At 40.2% G+C, this 24,878-nt stretch overlaps 1 protein-coding gene and 1 pseudogene across 1 annotated transcript in view; one reads left to right on the forward strand and one right to left on the reverse strand.

Annotated features, from left to right (window-relative positions):
* MREG (melanoregulin) overlaps nt 1-24,878 on the reverse strand; it is a 61,164-nt gene that overhangs the window by 17,912 nt on the left and 18,374 nt on the right. The window lies entirely within an intron of this gene.
* Nucleotides 9,453-23,787, forward strand: LOC119544513 (annotated as a pseudogene).

A 24,878-nucleotide genomic window follows, 5' to 3' on the forward strand; every position in this document is an offset into this window, starting at 1 on the left:
GCAGATGCCTCTCCCCAGGTCTCATTAGACCCACCTACTCTGTGAAATGAGAACCCAGCCTCTAGATGACAGATTTACATCTGGGTCTCTTCCCTAATGACCTTCCAGAGCCTTCTACTTGCCCTTTCTCTGAATCCCATGGGAAGTTGGGCCTTACTGGGGCTCACGATGCCCTCTGGGACCAGACTGCTGCTCTGACCAGCAGGGCCCTGTGGCCCTATTCCAGATGCTCTGATACTTAAAAGATTAATAAAGTGAACTTTTCTAAGATCTGGCTCTACATAGCATGCAGAGCCTCAAACCCCAAATAACATCCTAAAATTGGAATAACTTAGAAAGGTACATCCATAACCTGGTTGCTAATGCAGTCCCATTTTCCCTTCATCTGTTTTGACCTAGAATGAGAGCTGGAGTTTTGACCTGGAACAGGTCAAACGCAAACGCCAAGTAAAGCTTTTCGACCTTTCCCTGTTTATTTTTATTGCACCACTCTGCTGGAGTTCTGGAAACAGGCTGCCTTGCAGCCAGAGGCCCCTGACCTAATTCTTTATCTGAGTTTAATCAGATTAGCCAAGGCATGGTTCACAACTCCTGCTGCAGAAGTGTGCCAGCAAAGCCACGGAAAGCAGCTTTGGAAAGCAGCTAAGCAATGAGATTCGGGTTTGTCTTGTCTACTTTGGGGGTTTCCAGCCCAAGTATGGCTTTGGGCTCAGGAGAAGGGCCAGAACTCTGGAAGTGATTTGACTCCTGCTGCCAGTGAAAGGGACAAGGACTTGCAGCTTTCATGTGACCCTGTTATTCCTAATAAACTTCCTGAAGCCAACTCAGAATTCTGTTGCTCCAGTCACTGCAGGGAAGAAGGACAATGAGTGGCTGTCCCCAAAGGCAAAAGATAATAGGACTAAATTTCTTTCATGGAGAGGAAAGGGGGACTTAAATTTCTGGCATGGCAGAACCAGCCAGTTCACTCAATTGCTTTAAGTACATACCTCCAAGGAAGGCAGCCCTCTTCAAAGCACTGAGGCAAGTTCAGGTTTAACAATGGCCTGCCTGAATCCAGAGTCTAGCAGACATCTCAAAGATCTGCCTATTCTCACCATCTAGACCTGTGTGTCCCATGTGGCAGCCGCCGGCCACATGTGGCTTTTGAGCACTTGAAGTGGGTCTGGTCCACGCTGGAGAGTGCTCTAAGTGTCAATTACACACCAGAGTTTAAAGACTTTATATAAATTGAAAAAAAGTAAAAGGAGCAGGTGAAATTCAATTTCGTAGTATATTTTATTTACCCATGGAGCCCAAACTAAGCATATAGAAATATTTTTATACCCATAATATCATTTAATCAATAGCTACACCTGGACAACTGTCTAATTAGTTTTAAAAGATCTCCAAGACAACAGAAAAGATGAATAAATTTGAATAAAAATTTGAAGGAAAGACAATTAAAATGATAAAAAGACAAGCAACAAACTAGAAAAACTGTTACAAATATAGCAAGGATTAATATAGAAAGAAAGTCATACTATTGAACAAAGGATATAAAGAGATAATTCACGAAAGGAGAAATTAGGAAATAATGTCCATTCTTTAATAATCAAAGAAATTCACAGCAAAACAGTGCATTTTGTGTTGCTATTGTTCAACGAAATTATTAAAGATAAAAGAAAATTAAAATGCCCAATGCTGGGAAGGATGTGGGAAAGGGGCTCTCTTATATTTTGGTTGAGAGTTATAAAATTGATGTGACTTTTTGGAAAAACAATTTGGCTATGTGTATCAAATCTATAAAAATGGGTAAAGTCTTTAATCCAAGAATATGAGTTCTAAGTATCTAATCCAAACAAATAATCTCAAATACAGAAAAAGTCAATGGAAAAGATGTGCATTAAAGCATTAATTATATATGCAAAAAGTGAAGGAAAAAGACCTAACTGGTATATTTGTGATCAGTGATGAAAGCAGAATATATACTACATCTATTGTTATCTCAAAAAAAAATAGAAGAAATTCAGTAAAATAGTATAATAGTGTTTATCTCATGATAGGATTATTTATGGGTGGTTTTTCTTTCTCCCGTACTTTCCAAATTTTCTACAATGGTCATGTACTTTTTTTTAAATAATCAGAACAGAAACTTGAAAAATTATTTTACAGCTTCCCTTGTTAACCTAACCTAAAGTCTAATTGCCTCAAAAATGGAAAAGGCTAATTTATGGGTAATATTATAATCTGAATTTATTTTTTTAAGTATTTACTGTGTTCTAGATGGCAACTCACAGGCATTAGCTCATCTGATTTCAATAATCCATTAAATGGAAAATCCTGCCAATAAATTTGCAAGTTCCTGCACATGTCGCAGGGTATTTAGCTGAAAACACTGCTGCTTCTGTAGGGCATTTACTCTTTATTCCAGGATCCCTGTCACCTACAAAGAGGAGAAAGCAGGAGGAGGGAGCTAGAGCAGGATATGAGAATGACAAGGACAGGTGCCCACAGAGCTAAGGCTGTTTCTGGAGATGGGGAGAGTGGTGGGCGGAGGATCATCCAGTAGAAACAGGCAGGGAGACGAGGGAGACATAGGAAGGGGAAAGAAATTAGAAAGTTGTAATTTGCTTTTTAACACCAACAGCCCCCAAAAGCTGACAGTTTCATTTTTCAACCTTAATATCTCTTACTGTAGTGGTAACCCCTTTTCTGATTAATCTTCCAGGATACCTTATTACCAGTGACATGACTTTAATCTCCCTATGTTTAAAAGCTGTTAAGTTGTTTCTGCTTGACACTGCATAATCCCAGTTCCTTTCTTCTTCACCTTCTCGGAGGAAGGAGTTAAACAACAGCTGACCTGTGACCCATTTACTCCCTTTATGTGTATGGGGGTGGGGGGATGCAGGGAAAAGGAAAGAAAGCAGGTAACCCTGTCTAATTTCATTGTCAACCGAACCTCTAGGTAACTAGGCTGATGATATTTGCTTGGAGGAAGAGACCTTATCTACAGAACACTCTTACCACGATGTCTCAGGCCAAAGTCACCCAAAAAAGCTTTGAGGCATAGCTTCCTGGAGAATGACATGAATGTTATGCAATAATCAGGGGTGTAAAGTGGAGCTCTTTCATAAGTTAAGTGCTTTCCACTGTGAGGTACCCAGTGAACCTCACTTAGACTCACCTATTATTCTGAGTTGGAGGTGCATGTCCAGTAAGGGAATGCAGAGGGGTCCTGGGGAAACATCCTCAATGCCCCAGACCTTTCTCTATGTCATCTGAGCATCTCGACAGCTGTACCTTTGAAATTATTAGTAAAGCTTGATACTGGGTATGATCTATGATCCGTGTGAGTCTGATTGGACAGTGTGTGTTTTGTTCACTCCACCTCCCAAGCACTTGAGACCTCCTTTCTAATTTTACCACATTTTCACTGTCTAAGCTAGAACTCTCTAAACTATCCATATTCTTTTAAAAACATGGAGCCACAAACTAAACCACTTCTCCAATCACACCAAGCTCATCTCCAGCACATTGCACCCCTATGAACACAACCCCAAATCACACTGACCCTTTCACAAGAGGTGTAAGATCTTGCTCTCTCTCATCTGTCAATAAAAATGGGGTTCCTTCAACAGCTAAGAGTTATTATTCAAATTCAGGTCAAATTCAGGTCTTCAGTTATTATTCAAAAACATTTTGCCATACAATTCCAGTATCTTATTTACTGTTCATGTTATTGCCTGCCATATTCAGAAGCTGCCTCGCCCACTCAAGTGTTTGTGGGTTACTCTAACAAGCCTAAAGTATGATGTAATGCCACAAGCCTCAAGGCAAAATAACCCCCAAGCTGAGGCAGTCCTGTAATTGCCTGGAGACTCGCTGGTTGACACATTTGTTTATAAATACCCCAGTCTTTACTGGCTATTAGAGACCCATGGATGACATTTTGCCAAGCCAATTAGGAAGCCGCCTTGTGAATCCTGAATGCAGCAGCCTTTTCCAGTTTTCGAGACCTTTGGTCTGTCAGTCTTCTGCCTGGTCCCTTTTCAACATGGCAGGCTTTAATCTATTCAAACAAAGCCCCTAACACAATTCCTGTGAATTTAACATCCCAAAATGTGGAGGTGAAAATGTGATGTGGCACTAATCCATGACTAGGTATACTTTGTCATGTTTGGAAATTACATTGTATTTTTTTAAAATTACGCTAATCTGACATAATATTTAATTGTACAATCATTTTTCAAAAGAAAAATTATCATGAAAATGAAAACACCAGACAATTCTCTCAGGTTCTAAAGACAACCTTTTCTTCCAACATATCATAAATTGGTGAGCACTGTCGTCCTCCTCAAAGGAACTGGTAATGTGCCCTTTCTATTTGGAAAATTAAATCCACACAATCATTTGAGCCAAATACTGAACACCAAACTAAAAGCAAAGCTTGGATGGCCTTGCACAGGGGTCAGCAAACTTTTTCTGCAAAGAGCCAGATAGTAAATATTTTAGGTTTTGTAGGACATAAGGTTTCTGTCACAGCTACTCAACTCTTATCATGGTAGCACAAAAGCAGCCATAGATATTATGTAAACAAATGGGCATGCTTGTGTTCCAACAAAATTTCATTTATAAAAACATAATGAGATGGACTTGGCATGTGGTCCACAGTCTGCTAGACCTGCATGTGGCATGTGACTCATAGTTTGTCAAACCTGGAATGGAAGAATCAAACCCACCTGTCTTACTCGCAGAAATGCAACCCCCCCCCCACACACACACACACACACTCCAGACACAATGCATGCATCTCACTCAGAGAGGATGAATGAGTTCTGGCTTCTCAAGATGCAGACACCCAGGAATCAACACTCAATGTTTCTTGGGTTAAAAGTTGTACTTTAGATAAAGAGACTTTTGGACCCAGCATTGTCCTCCACACCTCCCTTGTGTCAGATGAGAAAACAGGTCCAGAGAGCTTGAGTGGCCTGCCAAAGGTCACAGCAAGTTAGCAGTAGAGTCAGGAGACAGCCGAAGAGTTGGGCCTGAGCCCCAGGAGGCCTTTCTGCTGTGGCACCCTCCTGCTTGTGCTCGATACAGTAAGCATCTGCTTTACGTTTTAACACCCATGACCACAGCCCCGGGTAACAGAGTAAAGCAGATATGCTTTCAAACTTGTCTCAGCAGGAAAATAATTCCTTCCAAATGATATCTTACATAGAACCCCAACATAAAATGCTCATGAAAATAAGGGTGCTTTGGGTGAGCAGAATTTGCCTTTCTCCCTCTGCCTGGAACCACTTAAAGCTGCTGGGCACCCCGAAAGGATGCTAAGGATTAAGAAAACCAGGTAGTTCAAATGTGACTTTACATGGATTGTAAGACTACATATTGTTAAGATGTCAATTCTACCTGAACCAACTTACAGATTCAGCGCAATCCCAATTAAAATTTCAACAGCCTTCTTTGCAAAAATGGAAAAGCCAATTGTCAAATCTATAAGGTAGGATATGGGGTCCCAATTGGCTAATGCCATTTTGAAAAAGGACTCACACTTACTGATCTTAAAACTTATTACAAACACAGTAATCAAAACAGCATGGCCTCCTACGTGGGACATGTCTCCCTGGGGTGTAAATCTCCCTGGTAACATGGGACATGACTCCCAGGATGAGTCTGGACCCAGCATTGTGGGAATGAGAAAGCCATCTTGACCAAAAGGGGGTTAGAGAAATGAAACAAAATAAAGTTTCAGTGGCTGACACATTTCAGTGGCTGACTCCAGAATGGAGTCAAGAGGTCATTCTGGAGGTTATTCTTATGTGTTATATAGTTATCCCTTTTTAGTTTTTAGTGTATTGGAATAGTTAAAAGGAAATACCTGAAACTGTTGAACTGTAACCCAGTAGCCTTGATCCTTGAAGATGATCGTATAACTATATAGCTTACTTGGTGTGACCGTGTGATTGTGAAAACCTTGTGGCTCACACTCCCTTTATCTGTGTATTTTTCTGCTTAGAAAAATGGGGACAAAAATTAAATGAATAATAGGGGGAGATGGGGAGATGGGATGTTTTGGGTGTTCTTTTTTACTTGTATTTTTGTTCTTATTTTATTTTTTTGTAGTAATGAAAATGTTCAAAAATTCATTGTGGTGATAAATGCACAACTATATGATGATACTGTGAACAACTGACTGTACACTTTGAATGACTGTATGGTATGTGAATATAACTCAATAAAATAGAATTTTTAAAAAATTTAAATTTACTAGATTATACTGTGGGGAAAAAAAAAAAAAACAGCATGGTACTGGCACAAGTACAGACATATAGACCAATGGAATCATACTGAAAGTTCAGAAATAAACCCTCACATTTACAGCTAACTGATTTTTCACAAGGGTGCCAAGTCCACTCAATTGGAAAAGAATAGTTTCTTCAACAATGGTGCTGGGAAAACTGGATGTTCATATGCAGAAGAATAAGGTAGACCCCTATCTCACACCATATACAAAATCAACTCAAAATGGATCAAAGACCTAAATTAAGAACCAGAACTATAAAACACCTAGAAGAAAACAGAGAGCGCTTTCAGGATCTTTTGTTAGGCAATGGTTTCTTAGACTTTACACCAAAGCACAAGTAACAAAAGAAAAAAAAATAGATAAATGGGACTTCATCAAAATGAAAAACTTTTTGAGCATTAAAGGATTTCATCATGAAAGTAAAAAGACAATCTACAGAATAGGATAAAATATTTGAAAGCCACATATCTGATAAGGGTTTAATATCCAGAATATATAAAGGAATCCTTCAACTCAACAACAAAAAATAACCAATTTAAAAATAGGCAAAAAGTTTAAATAGATGTCTCCAAAGAAGATATACAAATAGCAAATGAGCACATGAAAAGATGTTCAACATAATTAGCCATTAGGGAAATGCAAATCAAAACCACAATTCAATATCATTTTACACCCATTAGAATGGCTACTATTAAAAAAAAACAAAAAAAACAAAAAAAAACAAGAAAACTACAAGTGTTGAGAGGATGTAGAGAAATAGGAATATTCATTCATTGTTGGTGGTAATGTACAATGGTGCAGCGCTATGGAAGACAACTGGGCTGTTCCTCAGAAAGTTAAGCATAGAATTATCATATGACCCAGCAATCCCACTTCTAGGTACAGACTCCAAAGAATTAAAAGCCAGGACTTAAACAGATATTTGCACACTGATGTTCCTAGTGGCATTATTCACAATTACCAAAAGACGGAAGCGCCCCAAGAGTCTATCAACAGATAAATGGACAAACAAAATGTGGTATATATATATACAATGGAATATTATTCGGTCATAAAAAGGGACAAAGTTCTGATCCATGCAACAACATAGATGAACCCTGAAGACATGATGTTGAGTGAAATAAGCCAGATACAAGAGGACAAATATTGTATGAACTCACTGATATAAAATAATCTGAATAAGCAAATTCACAGAATAAGAAACTAGAATACAGATTACCATGGGCTAAGATGGGATGGGGAATGGGGAGTTAATTGCACAGAGTTTCTATTTGGGGTGACGGAAAAGTTTTGGTAATGGATGGTGGTAATGGTGGCATAACATTGTAAACATAATTAACAGCACTGAAATACTATTTGAACATGGTTAAAAGCGGAAATTCTAGGTTGTATATATGTTACTAGAATTAAAAAAAAAAAAAGCAACCAATAGATGGCACAACACAAACAGGGAACTCCTATATAAATATATACATGTAAGTACTAAGAAAATGTTGTGGCCAGGTTTCCTGAAACTACCCCCCCTCCCCAACTGGGCTTGTACCCTCTGCCTCACCCTCCACAGTGGGGGTGGTTGGCTGGTGATGGTGGTAGTGGTGGTGGTATTGAGCTTTTTTTTTTTTCAGGGAAATTAATTTGAAATATTTTATACTAAAAAAATGTGATTTTATTTATCATCTGCTATCCTCTTGTTTCTACTACCCTCCCTCCTCTACCTTTCTGCCCTGCCCAGGACTCACCATTGCAGTGTCCTCTCTCCTTATCTCCCTCTCCATATCCTGCAATCAAAATTCATTAAATCTGGCTCCCATTCCTTTAGGCTTCTTTTCTTTGAAAAACTAATTTGTACTGACCTACTAACGAATGATAAATTAACTTTTTGCTAAAACATAACTAATCTGTCCCTGATAAGAGTTTAATGTGTTATTTTTCCCAAATATCAGATTTGAGTTTTAAAGAAGCCTTTAGGAGCTCAACACAGAGGTTTTGAAACTATGTCACTGACTTCTCCAAAGATGACTGGGGGGCTGCCTGGGATGAGGAAGTCTAGGTTCCTATCCCTACTCCAATCAGAACAGCTTTAATTTTATCAATTCCTTGGTAGATTTCATTTGGGTAGAAAACAAAGTTCCAAAGGTAACAGAAAAGTTTAAAAACCACAGACACATGCCGAAACATTGACCCATGATCAAGATCTCAGTCGTAACTCTAGCATGGAAGCTATTTTAAGGGTGTGAAGAATTCTGAAGCATCTGAAATTTCACCTCCCCTCCCTGCCCCCAACAAGCTGACACATTATCCATCCACAGTGTCATAGATGCTGGCAAAAGTCATGTCTGCTATTCAGCACTTTTTTAATGCCAGTTCTCTGAGTCCCAATCCCCCACAGCCAGTTTCATGGCTGCTAAAGCAAATACGGAAGCCTTTGAAGGCCAGGCTGGCTCAGGATTCCCAAGAGTCTGAGCTTCCCAGACTGATGAGTAACAGGTGCTGGGGGAAAGAAAAATTTTACAAAGGTAAAGGACAAAGATGCACTTTCTATTTATTTTTTAGCTTGAGAACACCTAAAACAGAATTCAAAATTCCCACTATGGCCAACAGGGGCCTACCTGATCTGGTCCTTGCTGGTCTCCCCAGTGTCACGCAGCACTGCTCTTTCCCACACCCTCTCTGCTGCAGCTGTGCTGGCCTTCTTGCCATTCCTTGGATACACCAAGCTCATTCCCACCTCGGAGTCTTCACATATGCTGTTCCCTCTGCCTGGAATGTCCTCCACAAGGCTCACTCTCTCACCTCATTCAGGTCTCACTCCCCTGCCCAGCAATACTTTTTATCCCTCATATATTGGCTTATTTTTCTTCAAAGCGCTCATCACTGCCTGACATTCAATATTCTTTTTTTATTTACCATCAGCCTCCCCTCATTATAACGTAAGCTCCCTGAACGTAGGTCCTTTGTTTACTGCCATACCTACAGTGTCTACATCTGACGACCCAAAAAATATGAGGACTTCTGAGCCTATCAGTGACATACCCACTGAACTCACAAAACAAACAAATCATCTATGAAGTGTGAGCTTTTCTACTTTGAAACTTCTAAGCATAATGAGTGTGATCCAAAGAAAACAAAAGCTGCTTACTAATGTATGCATATATGTAAAATGGTGGACTGGACAGAGCACAGATTTTGGGCCCCGAGTCCCAGCTCCTCCCTGGCTGGCAAGTCATTTAACCACCATGACCTCAGTCTCGCCAATAGCAAAATGGGGGTCGCCTGCCTTGTCAATGCCCCAGGCTTGTGAGGCCCAAATGGTATATGGAAAAACACTCCATAAGGAAAACTGCTATGCAAATACTATTTATTAGGACATGACAAACACAGCATCATAGTTGCCATGACTGCTTAAAACAGTGTAACTGTTAACCATGCTTGAAATCATCACCCTGTAACAATTTCATATTTGTCCTCCCTATTTCTATATATTCAAAGGCAATTTTTATTACCCAAACTTCACTTTAAAACAGGTAAATGATGAGTGCTAGGTCATGGATGAATATATTAAGTTGAGATCTGATGAGTCAATGAAATGCAATGATTTTGGACACTCAGCAATTAAAAGACTAGATACAATTGGGCCTGAACTAGGTCCTCTCGATGACCAGCTCTTACCCTCTAACAGATGAGAAGTTCACATAAAGATAAGCGCAGACAGATAAAGGTGAAAATATTGTGAGCAAGCAAAATGAAGAAAAGGATGGGTGAGACAAGCAGAGGTTCTGCTTACTTCCCTTCCTGGTAGTTTGACAATGGCCCTACTCTCAACTTTCTATGCTAGGAGAAGAGTCCAAAGGAATTGGGAGCAAAAGAAACAGGAGACCAAGAAGAAATCTTTCAAAAGTAGGGCAGAGGAACAGGTAGAATACATGGTATGAATGACAGCCAGTGTTTCAAAATCAGCAAAGGATCTGCCGGCTCAAAGGGTGATCATTTCTCAAATGCCTCTGCTTTACCTAACCCCAATCAGACTGGAAAGACTTTCTGGGCACGCCCAGGTAGGAGTCCACATTCTCCTGTCATACTCTAACTCAAAGATGTGCCCAATGCTGACTGCCAGGTCAAGCCAGGGCTCACCTCCCTAAACAATTTAGACTCCGGATCCTACAAGGTAGTTGGGGACGAGAAGGGTTCCGTTCTGCTCTTGCCTTGGTCTCTACCCTGGGGGTCCTCATGCAGGACCCTGTCCCCATTCCAGGAATCCTGGATGTTAAGTCTCTGACAATGTTTCCAAGATGTGAGGCTGTTCCAATTCCAACTCAGGAAAGAAAAAACCTGCAGCAACATTATCCATGGATGTACCTGGAAACCCAGGAAGGAAGCACTGAGCTGGCCTCTCTGCTCAGAAAGTCTCTTCTCCCTCATATTTCACCAATTGTGAAAAAGTGAGGTTTATCAGTTCCTCTTTCAAAATCACAAAGTAGGTTAAGTTCATCTGTCATTCACACCCTTCACTGAGTTACTCAGGTTTTCTCGTAATACCTGCTTCCTTTTACTCCTAATTGGGCTGAAGCTACACAGAGTAAATGGGCATTTAATTGGATGGAAAGATAGGAGAAAATTTTTAGTGCTGGAGGGTTGGGAGATGGGGTGTGAACCATGCTTGACAAGGAGCTAACTGAAGGAATATGAGATATTATATCCTGTAATATGAGAAGAGCCCTGGAGGCTGGGTGGCCCCGGGAGAGGGGCCTCCAGAAGTTAGAGGGGAACTCAGACCAGAAGGAGAAGTGTTCTGCACGGGAACAAACACATCTTTGAGCCACTTGGTAAAGGTAGCTCAGCCCTCCTCCAAAGAGTCCACTCCATCTCAGACACATCACCCAGTCCTTCCAAGACTCTGCAAGGCTAGGCAAAGGGATAATGGCTTAAGAGTACATCGCCATTCTCAGAAAAAATTGTGAAACCTCACTGACTTTGGACAGGTAACATTATATGAGATATAAGGTGACAAAGGGTATTTTAAAATTTACTCTGTTTTTGCAGACTGCCAAGGTTGGCTTGAAAGGGTGGACACCTTGTCCAGTCTATGTTCTGAAGGTTTCTCTCTTTTTCTAAGCTGTTGTCATTTCCACCTGCAGATGTCCTCAGGGTCCTCCAAATTTTAAGTGACCTCTGGGAAAGAGACCAGGACAAATAGATGAAAGGCCACATCCATGAAGCACTTACTGTGTTTAACAACAAACAAAACAACTGCAATGTACACCACATGTAGCTTGCACCTGTTTTCAAAACTTTCTGGTAAAGTCACCAAGACTGTCAAAACAAAACAAAACAAAACAAAAAACATAGAACAGGTTAAAGTACATTCCTATATTGGTTGTGCTATGAAAGGTAAGCCCAGCTACAATCCTAACGACTTGCCCAATACTGGGCCTGGTTAATAGCTAGAACACCTGGATCTTCTGGTTCTTCATTGACAATCCCAACTCCACAGCCAGGACTAACAACCCATGGCCCACACAAAACACCTCCCGTCCCAAAACAAATTGTTTAGGGAAAAAGGAAATTTATTATTTTTACTCAGGTCCACTTTTTGAAAACTGACCCAAGTTAAGTGCTTGAATAACAATGACAACAGCAGTGTGGTAAAATAACACTTGGATGTGACATTACTGCATGTAATAGGACAATCATCTGACAGTTATTTCCAAGGGTGTACCCTGTTTTTATTCATTAAGTATGTGGCCTGCCTCTTAAATTGCAAAACTATAAAATGACATGGCTTACTCCTTGCTTCTAAAGCAAGGTCAACCCTGCTGGTGCTGTAAATTGCACGTATAACAATTAGGTAACAACCAGTAGACAGGGACATGGTACCCAAGTAGAACAGGTTGCTTCATAGCAACAAAAATATGGTCTGGTTCCACAACACTGTGGGGATTTTAAGTGTGAGAAGCAGCAGATCTGAGACCCTATGAGAACTGGACAGGTGCTTCCATTCTCCCCCTACCTTACCACCCCATTTTAATCAAAACTTGACAGCAAGCCAAGCTGTTCTAATGAGCACGTCTCATAAATCTTCCAGAGAGTCCCAGCTGAGCCACGTTCTTGAGATGAAATCCCATGTCAGTATCAAGGGTTCTCCTGGGTTCTGTGCAATTAAGAGCCATTTTAGTTTATTCCAACCAAAGTAAGGGGTGGGGTGGTAGTGAGGGTGGAGGTGGTGAAAAAGCTGGCTTATAAAGCTCTGTTCATTAGCATATGAATTCACAGGCAGTTGAAGGGGACAAGAGCTCTGGAGAATGAGCCTGATTTATAAGTAGAAACTTGCAAAGCTGAAAGGATAAATGCTGATTGTCAGCTTTATACACATTCTGCCACCGTCCATTTCGGCAGATTTCCTCAAAACTTGTTCTAGCGCCTCCTAAACACACACACACACACACACACACACACACACAAACAGAGTAAAGCAAAGCAAGTCAGTTTAGAAAGACCCAGAGAAATAGCCACCATAAAGAGGTGCTGTGCAATAATAGAGAGGGAATTTCATTTTAATTTTTGTTATTTGAAGTAATACATGTATATGGTTTAAAATTGTTTTCAAACAGTACAGAAGGTTATAAAGTTAAAGAAAAGTAACCTCCCTCCACCCACTGCTACTCCCCAGAGGTCAACACTTCTACCAAGTTCATAGATTGCTTCCAGAAATTTTATCGCCACATACTAGCATAATCTGGTTTTACACAAATGGGATGCTATTACACATATCCACTTACCAGTAGATCACGAATATCTTACCAAGTCAGTACTTATAAATCCAACCTCATTTTTTAGCTGTATAGCATTCACTAATACAGCTGTATTACATATTTATTTAACCGGTATTCTCACTGGATATTTTTATTTCCAGCTTTTTACTTTTCAAAACAGTACTGCAAAGAACATATATCTTTGTATATATAAAACAGTGTGAGAATATCCATAGGATAGATTGCCAAGAGCAAAATTGCTGGGTGAGCTGATTTAATTTAGATTCAAGATTTAGGCTACTCCTTCTTAAAAAGAATTTCAGACTGGTGAACAGAGCCAAAATGACTGGATGGGGAAGCAGAGGAGCTATTTTGATCACAAGGGATACCACTCCAGGGCAACCACTTCCCATGGGCTCTCTTGTGCTTCAGCCAAGAGAAAAATGTAGCTCTTTACTGAATGCTGCCACCATCCATTCAGGCAGAGATTCCTCAAAGTTCAGTGACCTCATCAGTTTCTGTGTCCGCAGTTCACATTTCTGTATTAAATAATAAATCAAGAAAATGGAATGAGCCATTATCAATTGTAGTTGGAAAAGTGTAACTATCCAGGGGTAACAGAGATGACAGTGTTGTTTGGGAAGATAGTTAAGAGGTCTCACAGGAGAAAATAGAAGCGTTTCCTTGCTGAACATTGGTAGTGCATGAAGTTCTATTTGTAACAATTGTGGGTTTCACTCGGACAGCCGTTTCCAGGGCTGTCTACCTTCCGTTCCGTCTCCTGCCTCCTGCCTCCTGCCTTCTATTTCTAATCTGCTACTTCTAGTTAGCTATCTGCCCAGCCCCTTCAAGTTGATCCCTTATTTTAAATGCCTCCCATGCTCTCAACCCCAGATTCATCCAATATTACATTACTTTGGATTTCCCTAGATTCCGTATTTTGCAGCCTGCCCTCCCAAAGCCCTGTCCATGTCCAGTGCTCCAAGCTACTGCTCATCTGAGAGTGATGTCCAGAACTCAGCATCTACTACCGTCAAGGGGCAGAATGTCCTAACCAAATGACATGAATAACTTTATAGTGGAGATGAAAGCATCACGTTATCACATCTTGAGAACAGTGGTAGTTAACACAGTATACACAAAGTGCTTAGAGCATCACCTGGTACACGAGTGCTCAATAAATGTCAGCTGCCATCATACTTGTTATCTGATTCCTTTTCACCAAGCCCCCTTCTACTTATGGCCACTGGCTTCCCTCACAGATTTTATTTTAGGGGAGAGACTGCACTGACCAATCAAGCTTATGGTCCAGATAGTTATACGTATTTGGGTTATACGATAGTCTCCTGTGAATTTGATTAATGTCAATAAAACCCCATGAGCTAAAAAAATTCCAGGTACTCTAACAAAATCAAGTTCAGAAACCTGCAGAGCTGGTTTTGAGCAGAAATTACATCACCCATGGCATTGCAAGCCTGAGTTTTGCAGGAACAATCAACCAACCTCCCTCATTGACACATCTATCACATTAACTTAAGAATAGTTTTGAAACTGGAAGTGGGTCTATCCTATGATGAAAGTAGAAACTCCAATGCAATATCAACCAGCTGGTTCTTTTACTACATGGAGAGGTGGGGATCCAGATCAGCAAAGGATTCCCTACACTAAATTAATATCAACACCAAGAAATATTAGCCTTTCTGAGGTATGAAGAACTGACAACACTCTAACCCCAAAACAACCCTATTTGACTGCTTAGTGTTTAATAGCAGACTTCACTTTTGATAAAATTTACCAATTAGCAGATATATCAGGCAGTATTTAATCTTTTGTTGAAATATGTCCTATATGTAATAGTCTAGATACGCTTGTAAAAAATCACCTTTGCAGATTTCTTAAGAAGGAAATAAGGTGGACAGTGTCTTACATTCTTTTCTATGAGGTTCTGTGCCTGTAAGCTTATTTTAACATCCAGTTGGCCCTGTTCAGATTTAAACTTAAGACAAAATGAAATCATTTAGCAACCTGCTCTAAATTCTCAGAACCTTGTAGATTTTCCTTTTCCACTCCACAGCCAAGGACATTGGACCCCAAATCAGAAGACCATTTCTGCCGGACACTCTTGAAAAAAGCCATTTAACCTCTCCAGGTCTTGTTTATTCGTTTATAAATAGTTCCTCTACCTCAAAATGTTGCTGTGAGAAGCCAGGCAATGGATGTTGGAGAAGCCCTGACCTTATGACCAGCAGGCATCTCTGATGATCATGTATGTTCCAGGGAAACCAAATCCAACATGGAGGTAGATCAGCGGAGGCTCAAATTGATCTTAATCACTGGTAATTCAAATTTATAATTAGTCAGCTATAATTTAAAAAAATAAAATTTGTGAGGCAGCTTAATGGTTTCACTTTCTTCTCAGGCCCAGGTGGTTTATACAAGTTGTGAAAAACTAATGGAAAAATAAACTCCTATCAGTGAATTATTGTGCATATGCTTGTCAATAAATATGAGGTCTTTCTTCTGGAAATTTCCACAATACCAAAACACATTATTTCAGGAAACACGGAAGTGTGGCAATTGGTTACTTTGACAGTAAAGTGTTGGATACTGAGAAAGATAGCCAGCTTCCTGCTCTTTTCCCACAGCCACTGCATTTTCCAAGAGGTCTCCAACTTGTTCTCCATCCTATTTCATAGCCTGTCAGTATTCACAAGGTATTTTATCTCCCAGCTTTCATGTATCTTTCTGCAGCTCCAGGGGAAGGAGGCCAATAGGAACAGAGTCTAAAGTACAGTAAAATGAGGGGGCTGGTCATTACATCCTCATATGGATGCCGAGATTCAGCTACAAAAAGCCCCCAGTCCTCTGTCCTCTCCATTCCCCTCCACAGCCAACCAGCCTGGACGGGGGTTCTGCCAGCCATCCTTCTGATATTCAGTGGTGCTGACTTGGCCAGTTTCAACTGTATCTATTCTGCAGTGAAAACTGAACATTTTGGAGCTATCAGCTGTTTGCTCAATCTGGAAGTTAAGAAGGTTGATCGTATGCCCCAGCTTGTCTAATGCAGTCCCCATTTATATCTTTGGCCCAGTATAACTAATATTAGTATTCTCTTTTTCACAAGACCCTGTGATTGTGCCCAAACTGGACAATAAACGGTATGATCAACCTAAGGTTAAATAACTATTCAGCGCCATCTAGCTATAGAATATGGCAGAGCTAAGACTCTCACCCTCAAAACTGTCTGATTCCAAAGCCCACGTTTTTAACCACTACACATCCTACTGAAATTGCTTACATCAATTTTTCCAATATTTACTGTTTCAACGCCACCGGCTTACATAGGGCAGTGACATGCTAATTACTTAGTAAGAAGCATGACTATATTAATGCTAATCTCTAGAAATGCACGTATATTAAAAGCATAACAAAAGAAAACAAACAAACAAAAAACAAAAGTGGGAGGGCAAAGAGTAGAAAGGTACATCACCAACAGAGTGTCTGGTCTACTCCAGTGGATTTTTAGTACTCAGCATGATGACTGAGGTGCTGCAAATTGCTAAAGCAACAGCCTCTGGGGCATGTTACATGCCAGGCTGATACTGAACAAACACCAAAGGTGTGCACACTTGTGATTTAGTTGGTACAGGGTAAGTAATGGTGAACAAACACACAGACCGGAGTATCTATCTACTCAAGGCAGGAAGTCGACACACACCTGGTCAACTCTGTCCTTGACTGAAGGGGATCTACTAAAGCTTTTTCTAAGCTCACTAGAGAGACCAAGGCAGTGTTCCCAGTCATACAGGCTTCAAGTCGCACAAACTTGCACCACAGTTCCAACTCTCTTCTATCCCTAATTTATTCCTAATCATTCAAACGCGAGCTGAAATTCCAACTCTCCCACTCATTTCCTTCAAGACTTCGTATAGATGACTTAAAGCCTCTAATCTTAGTATTCAAATACCTCCTTCATATAGTTATTTTGAGAATTCAGTATTTGTCTGCAATTCAGCATAGCATGTTGCTTAGCACACAGCAAAATACTCAGTAAATACTGTAACCTACAAATCAGAGGGCAAGATTGCTTTGGTTCTCAGATCCTAATGAACTTTTTTATTCTTCCCAAGACAAATCCTCCAAGACCAAATAGTCACTAGCAAAGTAAAATAAAGAATGGTTGTGTTAAATAATCCAGATAATTGGGGGCCTTTGGGAGAACCCAGAATTATCTAGAGAATTGCTTCAATTTTCCATTGTTATTTGGCTTCTCCATGCTTGGTGTAAAACTTGCAGTCATAGCTCCAACAGTACAGAAATTGTCGAGAAATCAGAGGCTCTGCAAGGGCAGGCGTTGTCCAATTTGTGGAGACCTATTAAGACACAGCAAGGCAGAGCCAAACTGAAATATCCTGGCCTCCAAGTGCTTAATTGCTTCGTGGCTGGTACATGATCAATTTAACCCTCTCTCTCACCCTTCCTGACATGCTAGTCAACTCTGTTTTGTTCTATTTTGTTTCTTTCTGTACTAGGGATATGAGAGGATAAGTGTATAATCCAGACACTGGAAACAAGTCCTGGGAAGGTCTGTTGCTATTGTAAGCATTTTATAGGAACTGTTTATAATGCCTTGCAACGCTTTGCCAGCCAGAGTCCTGACCAACAGGAAAAACAAGCAAACTCCAAACCAGGAACATTTAATGATTTTGCCTGCATAGTTGTTAATAATAATAATATTTATTCATTCCTCAAGATTCAGCAGAGTGTGATATTCAAGGATCACCCCAATCACACAAGTGTCTAGTGACCACATAGAACCTAATGTGTAAAACAGGTAAGCAGGCACTCATCATGTGAGCTATACACATTTTTGAGCCTATCATCACCTAAAAGCTTTAAAATGAGCATATCACAGATTACACTTAAAAGTGTTTATGAGGATGATTTCTTTTTTTAGCATATTTCCTTAATCAAAAGTGTAGACGTTTTCAGTAGGGTAGAAATGGCTGAATGTCATGTACACATTCTTAGAAACCATACAGGAGCGGCCACTGAACTATCAGAAGGGATACCAAGGAACACAGGTCAGAGAACACTAAATAAAGTGAAGAAGGGCTGGAAGGAAGCGGAATGGAACGTCTTGGAGCTAGTGAAACAGCAGCTCAGGGCAGGAATCTTAACTAGCTGCAATCACCATGGAAAAGCATAACTCAGGAAACACGTGTTACGACTTTGTGAAACGTGGTCACGATCCTCATACCAAACATAGTTCTCAACCCACTGGTGTGAAGATGCCTTTCAAACTCATTGGCATCAACCAGTCACAAGCACAGGCTTTGGGCAGACTGTGCTCAGGCATTTTGGAAGATTTATTTAATCAGACAGTATCGCATCATCTCTCAAAATTTTAATCATTTTACTTATTATGTCTCCGTATTCACAAAGGCTGGGTTCAAATCCAGGCTCCACACTTATTAGGTGTGTGACCTTGAACAAGGTGCTTAAAATAAAAAAAAAATAATGATACCTACTCACAGAGTTGTTTTTAAGAGTAAATAGTTAATACATGTAAAGTGGTACATGTGACTGGCACTATTTTCATTATTAATATCTTGGAGGACAAGATGGCTCAATATAATTATAATTATTTTATACAAATAAATAAGATTCATTGGATATTTCATTAGTAATTATTAAGCTCCCTAGAACAGTGTGTGTTGTGTGAAGTACAACTAGTTTAATGAGAACGAATATGAGAATGATTTAATGACCCAGTTTTAAGGTTGTTTATTATTTCTTAGTCGAACATAAATTATTTTATTGCATATTTCAAAGACAAGAGCAATAATTTTTCAACTACTTGGAAGTCTGCAAATGCACCATTTCTTCTGCTGGAAGTCTGTTTCCCACCCGCTTTTGAAGGCTTGTGTAAACGAAAGTGGATTTGGACTTAGATTAAATAAATTACTCTTTACATTTTCTGATACTGCAAATTACTCTAAGTTCACACCTTTGCTTCATTATTTGCTCTCCTACATTTTTTTTTTCTGATTTATTTTCAATTTGGGAAAAAAATGAAAAGTTAAACTTAACTATTTGTAGCCCACACTCTACTAGCATCAGATTCAACAGCAAGATGTGGGTAATAACACTCTTGAAATTACTTTTCATATTCAGAGCACTCTAAATATGAATGTTCCTATTTCTTTCATGCTGTTGATACTCAAGGGAAAATACATAATGTTCAGTTTTCCTTAATACATTGCTTGAGTTTCCAAATTATATCACGCAAAAATACATAAGATTTCTTCTTCCTTAAGAGGTGGAATTTTTTTTTCCTTCAAAACCACATCACCTTCAGACACCCAGGGGAGTGAATCTCCCTGGCAACGTGGAATATGACTCCCGGGGAGGAATGTAGACCTGGCATCATGGGACGGAGAACATCTTGACCAAAAGGGGGATGTGAAAGGAAATGAAATAAGCTTCAGTGGCAGAGAGATTCCAAAAGGAGCCGAGAGGTCACTCTGGTGGGCACTCTTACGCACAATTTAGACAACCCATTTTAGGTTCTAAAGAATTGGGGTAGCTGGTGGTGGATACCTGAAACTATCAAACTACAACCCAGAACCCATGAATCTCGAAGACAATTGTATAAAAATGTAGCTTATGAGGGGGTGACAATGGGATTGGGAAAGCCATAAGGACCACACTCCACTTTGTCTAGTTTATGGATGAATGAATAGAAAAATAGGGGAAGGAAACAAACAGACAAAGGCACCCAGTGTTCTTTTTTACTTCAATTGCTCTTTTTCACTTTAATTATTATTCTTGTTATTTTTGTGTGTGTGCTAATGAAGGTGTCAGGGATTGATTTAGGTGATGAATGTACAACTATGTAATGGTACCGTGAACAATCGAATGTACGATTTGTTATGTATGACTGCGTGGTATGTGAATATATCTCAATAAAATGAAGATTAAAAAAAAAAAAACCACAGACATAGGGGACTAGTGGTTTGATGGACTGAGCCCTCTACCACGGGATTTGCCCTTGGGAAGACTGTTGCTGCAAAGGAGAGGCTAGGCCTCCCTATAATTGTGCCTAACAGCCTCCTCCTGAATGCCTCTTTGTTGCTCAGATGTGGCCCTCTCTCTCTAGCTAAGCCAACTTGAAAGGTGAAATCACTGCCCTCCCCCCTACGTGGGATCAGACACCCAGGGGAGTGAATCTCCCTGGCAACGTGGAATATGACTCCCGGGGAGGAATGTAGACCCGGCATCATGGGATGGAGAACATCTTCTTGACGAAAAGGGGGAAATGAAAGGAAATGAAGTAAGCTTCAGTGGCAGAGAGATTCCAAAAGGAGCCGAGAGGTCACTCTGGTGGGCACTCTTACGCACAATATAGACAACCCTTTTTAGGTTCTAATGAATTGGGGTAGCTGGTGGTGGATACCTGAAACTATCAAACTACAACCCAGAACCCATGAATCTTGAAGACAATTGTATAAAAATGTGGCTTATGAGGGGGGACAGTGGGATTGGGGGGGGGCATAGGGATCACACTTCCGTTTGTCTAGTTTGTGGATGGATGAGTGGAAAGGTGGGGGAAGGAAACAAACAAACAAACAGACAAGGGCGCCCAGTGTTCTTTTTTACTTTAGCTGCTCTTTTTCACTTTAATTATTATTCTGGTTATTTGTGTGTGTGTGGTACTGAGGGTGTTGGGGATTGATTTTGGTGATGAATGTACAACTATGTAATGGTACTGTGAACAATCAAAGGTACGATTTGTTTTGTATGACTGTGTGGTATGTGACTATATCTCAACAAAATGAATATTAAAAAAAAAAACCACATCACTCTGTTTTATAAAATTCTCTACCTATTTTATTTTGTGTGGAAAAGTAAATAAGCAATAGCAATAGACATGAAACTTGTTTAAATTTAAAGCCCCTCCCCACCCCAACAGCTGCCCCCTCCATATTCTAAATCAGTGGTGATTTCATTTTCCAATCAAATTGGACAAAATAGCAATAAAAATAAGTAGTGATAGTTATAACATTAATAAGCAATAATAGTTGTCATAGTAAATGTTCTTTATACATCAGGAGCCCACAGACATATTTTGTTTGAGGCACTTTTTTAAAAAATACGTGTATTATCATTCAAACACCTGGACACTTTATACGAAACTTTAGATTTTCTGCTTCTCATAAAAAAATCAAAAGCCTGGTACCTCTGGGTCTCCACCCCAGCATGGAAAACAGCTGGCTGGAGCTCAGCAGCAGCTCCCCTTAAGTCCAGTTTGTGCTTTCAATGCTATTTAATGTACCCTGGCCTACTTCGCTCCTTTACTGCAGGGCCCTCAAGGGACTGAGACTACCACCTCTCTGTTCTGCATTCTGGAATGTTTTTCCTAGTTTGCTACAAAAAGGAAGCACGATGACAACTCCAAAATTTTAAATGCACATTTTTTGTCCCAGCAATTCTATTCCTGAAAATAACTATGGAAGGTCAGACAAGTACACATGGACATCTACTGAAGCATTTCTCCCAATAGGAAAGAAAAACCTAAATATCAATAAGAATAAAAAATATATATATATGAACAAATAATGGTAAATCAATGCAAGAGAATATTAGACAGACCCCAAAAACAATAAGGTAAATCCAAGCATATGAAGTGGAAATATGTCCAAAATATATTAAGTGGGAAAAAAAAGCAAAGGTGTAGAAAAGTATGTAATGTATGATCTAATCTATGGAAGAAGAATAGATACATTAACATATGCTTTCATATGCAGCTCAAATTTTTGGAAAGAGACAAAAGAATTTTTTTACCATGAGTATAAATTACTTTTATCACAAAAAAAAAAAAAAAAGACAAGAGAAGAAAGCACCATAAATAGGGGTGTCACTTCAAATCATTTCATGTATAATCATCACTTCTTCATGTTATTTAGTTGACTGCCTGTCTTAGGTACAGGGCGCCTCTACAGTCAAGCTTGATTTCACTCCTCGGGCAAGGAAAAGAAAAAGCTCCTTCACAAGGCCAAGGACCAGCTCAGAAAAGGGCCACATAGGAAGCTGTGCTTTTTGAGAGTGCTTTGTAGCTCATGGTGCCTCCCCTACCATCTTTTACAAAGTGGAGACAACAGAGCAGAGAGGCAAGATCACCTCCAGAAAAGTAAGCTGCCGGCCTCCTATTTGACCCCTTTGAGCCCCTTTCACATTTGATGGGGCCCCTGGGAGAGGAAAGTGAGAAAGAGTTACTCTATATTATTTCCTGCTACTGTTACTGCTTTGGGTAGAGTGGGGAAAGAAGGAGGAGGAAAGAGAACTGGTTCTCTTCTCACCACAGAAATCATAATTGGTCAATCTAATGCAGGTCTATAAGGGTTTGCTATTCTCATTGAAGGGAGAACAAGACTAGGCATTCCCTTCAGGAAGGATGGCTCTTCTTGGCAGGAGCAGACTTTATGATGTGCTTTAGGTGTTACCAGTCAGGAGCAAAATTGTGCTGGGGACATGGAAAGCCAGGGATAGCACGGTGCATGGCCACCAATGGGACCTTGGAGTTAAACAGCCACTAACAGGACGCTGCACCTTTGAGTTAAGAACTGTGATGGATGTCTAGCAGAAGTGGACTCCATTGGCACTCCTCACCTAAGACAGGACAAGCATCAACAGCCGCTGCAGAACTCTCCAGCCAACCCTTCCCCCAGGCCTCAAGAACCAGAAGGCAACTGTCAGCCCTTCCCGCCCTATGGTTCTCACCTCCCACCTCCACCCCCGCCTCTGAATTCCCAAACACATGCCAGTCACATAAAAAGACCTGGACACATGGCACTACTAAAAGTTATCACCCTGCCAATATATGTTTTGGGAAAAATAGTTAGCAATTACTTAGCAAAAATAAAGAAACCCAGATAAGGAACATATTTTGTACTCTTAGGGATCCTGGAATTAAAGGACCTAGAGAAATAATCATATATATTATTAGCTAATCATCTTCTTAGGTTCATTAGTTACTCAATGTTTGATGCTGCAAAATGTTTGTTTTTTTTAATTATGTATCAGTATCATGTGGTCAGTATTAAAACAACAACAACAAAACAAACAAAACAACCCTTTATTGTGCAAAGCAAAGCTTGCATTGGGCCAGGATAGCATAGCATATTGAAAATGTATACTGAGAAGGTGAGCAGAGGTGGAGATAAGACCAGAGACAGAACTCAGGATCTGACAAGATGGCAGGCTGCCCTGCAGGATTATCAAGGAAACCCAGCATGTGCTGGCAGAACCAGTTCCCTGTATTAAAACAGAACAAGGTGAGAGCAACACCATTTATTTTCACGCAGTCAATGCCCTTTGAGGGAGGGACTTTTTAAACTGGAACTATTCCTTGCAGAAGAATACCCAGTGACATCCCCTAAAGTATGTTTCATGACCAAAGTTTATCACCCTAATGTAGACAAGTTGGGAAGAATATGTTTAGATATTTTAAAAGATAAGTGGTCCCCTGCACTGCAGATCTGCTCAGTTCTGCTATCAAGCCAGCCTTTGTTAAGTGCTCCCAATCCAGATGATCCATTAGTAAAAGATGCAGCGGAGCACTGGAAGACCAACGAAGCCCAAGCCGTAGAAACAGCTACAGCATGGACTAGGCTGTATGCCACGAATAATATTTACATCGATCTGATCATCAAGTGTGCATCGCTTCTCCTGTTCTGCATTTAATGGACACAGTCTTAAAAACATTACAGAATAAAAGTAAGACATCTTCAGTCCTTTGGTGATTCAATGCACATTAGCAAATCTATGTTTTGTCCTGATGCTGTTATAAAGCATGAGCAGAGGCTGGAAGTAGCATCTGGATTGTTGTGGAACTTGTAAAAGCAGTGGCCTTTGTCCTGCTTTTATTCATTTCCTCCATCATGTTTTAAGTATAAAGATCTGTGACTGAAGGTAGTTGTCAGGGTTAGCGGGCAGGGGTGTGGGTGTTTTTCTTTATTTTATTTTTATTTTTGAGGAGGGGGGTAGTTCTATCTTAATTTTATGAGCTCCCCCCCCCCCTTTTTACAGTGAACAAATTAAATGCATTGATTAAAAGCAGCTAACCAGTTGTTCTTTGGAACATACCCTCTGTCCAAGTCTAACTTTATTTAGATGCTATAGATGGACAAGTTTGATTGTTTGAACCAAAATGGGAACATGAAACAACCATCCCAGCCCTCGCTAATAACACCGTGACTGCTGTCAAAGTGTGGAATCTTGCCTTCAGAAAAAGAAGCTTGTGACCATTTCATATGACTTGTCTGGAAACTTCGGTAAATCTTGTTTCAGTAAAAGATTTTTGCTAAGTACCACACACACACACACTGAGGGAGGGGTCAGCAGACCTGGGTCTGGTTTCAGTTCCACCTCTAGCCTGCCATGGGATCAGGGGCAATTTGCTTCACCTCCCTGGGTTCCTGTTCCTTCTAGCTACAGAGGAGGAAAAGAAGGGAGGAGGGGGTATGCCTTGACTGGAAGCCCTTGAGGCTCTAAAACATTGGGGTAAACAAGCAAATCAAATCATTAGGCTCCCATTATCTAAGGCAAACAAACAAATGATTTGTTCTTCCCAGCATTTAGACTGATGAAAGAGGTTATTTCTTCACTGCAGGCAGAGGTGTCACAGATAAAGACCTTTTTTTATGAATACGTATTTATCAATTTGGTATTCTCCTTGGTGGGGTAGAGAGTAGGGTGAAGTTCTATATTGGACACAGGGGTGAGACACCTCCTCAGGTTGGCAGGACGCTTTATAGATGATCCCCTACAAGCCC

This window comes from Choloepus didactylus, chromosome 9 (assembly GCF_015220235.1).
Source record: "Choloepus didactylus isolate mChoDid1 chromosome 9, mChoDid1.pri, whole genome shotgun sequence".
NCBI lineage: Eukaryota > Metazoa > Chordata > Mammalia > Pilosa > Megalonychidae > Choloepus > Choloepus didactylus.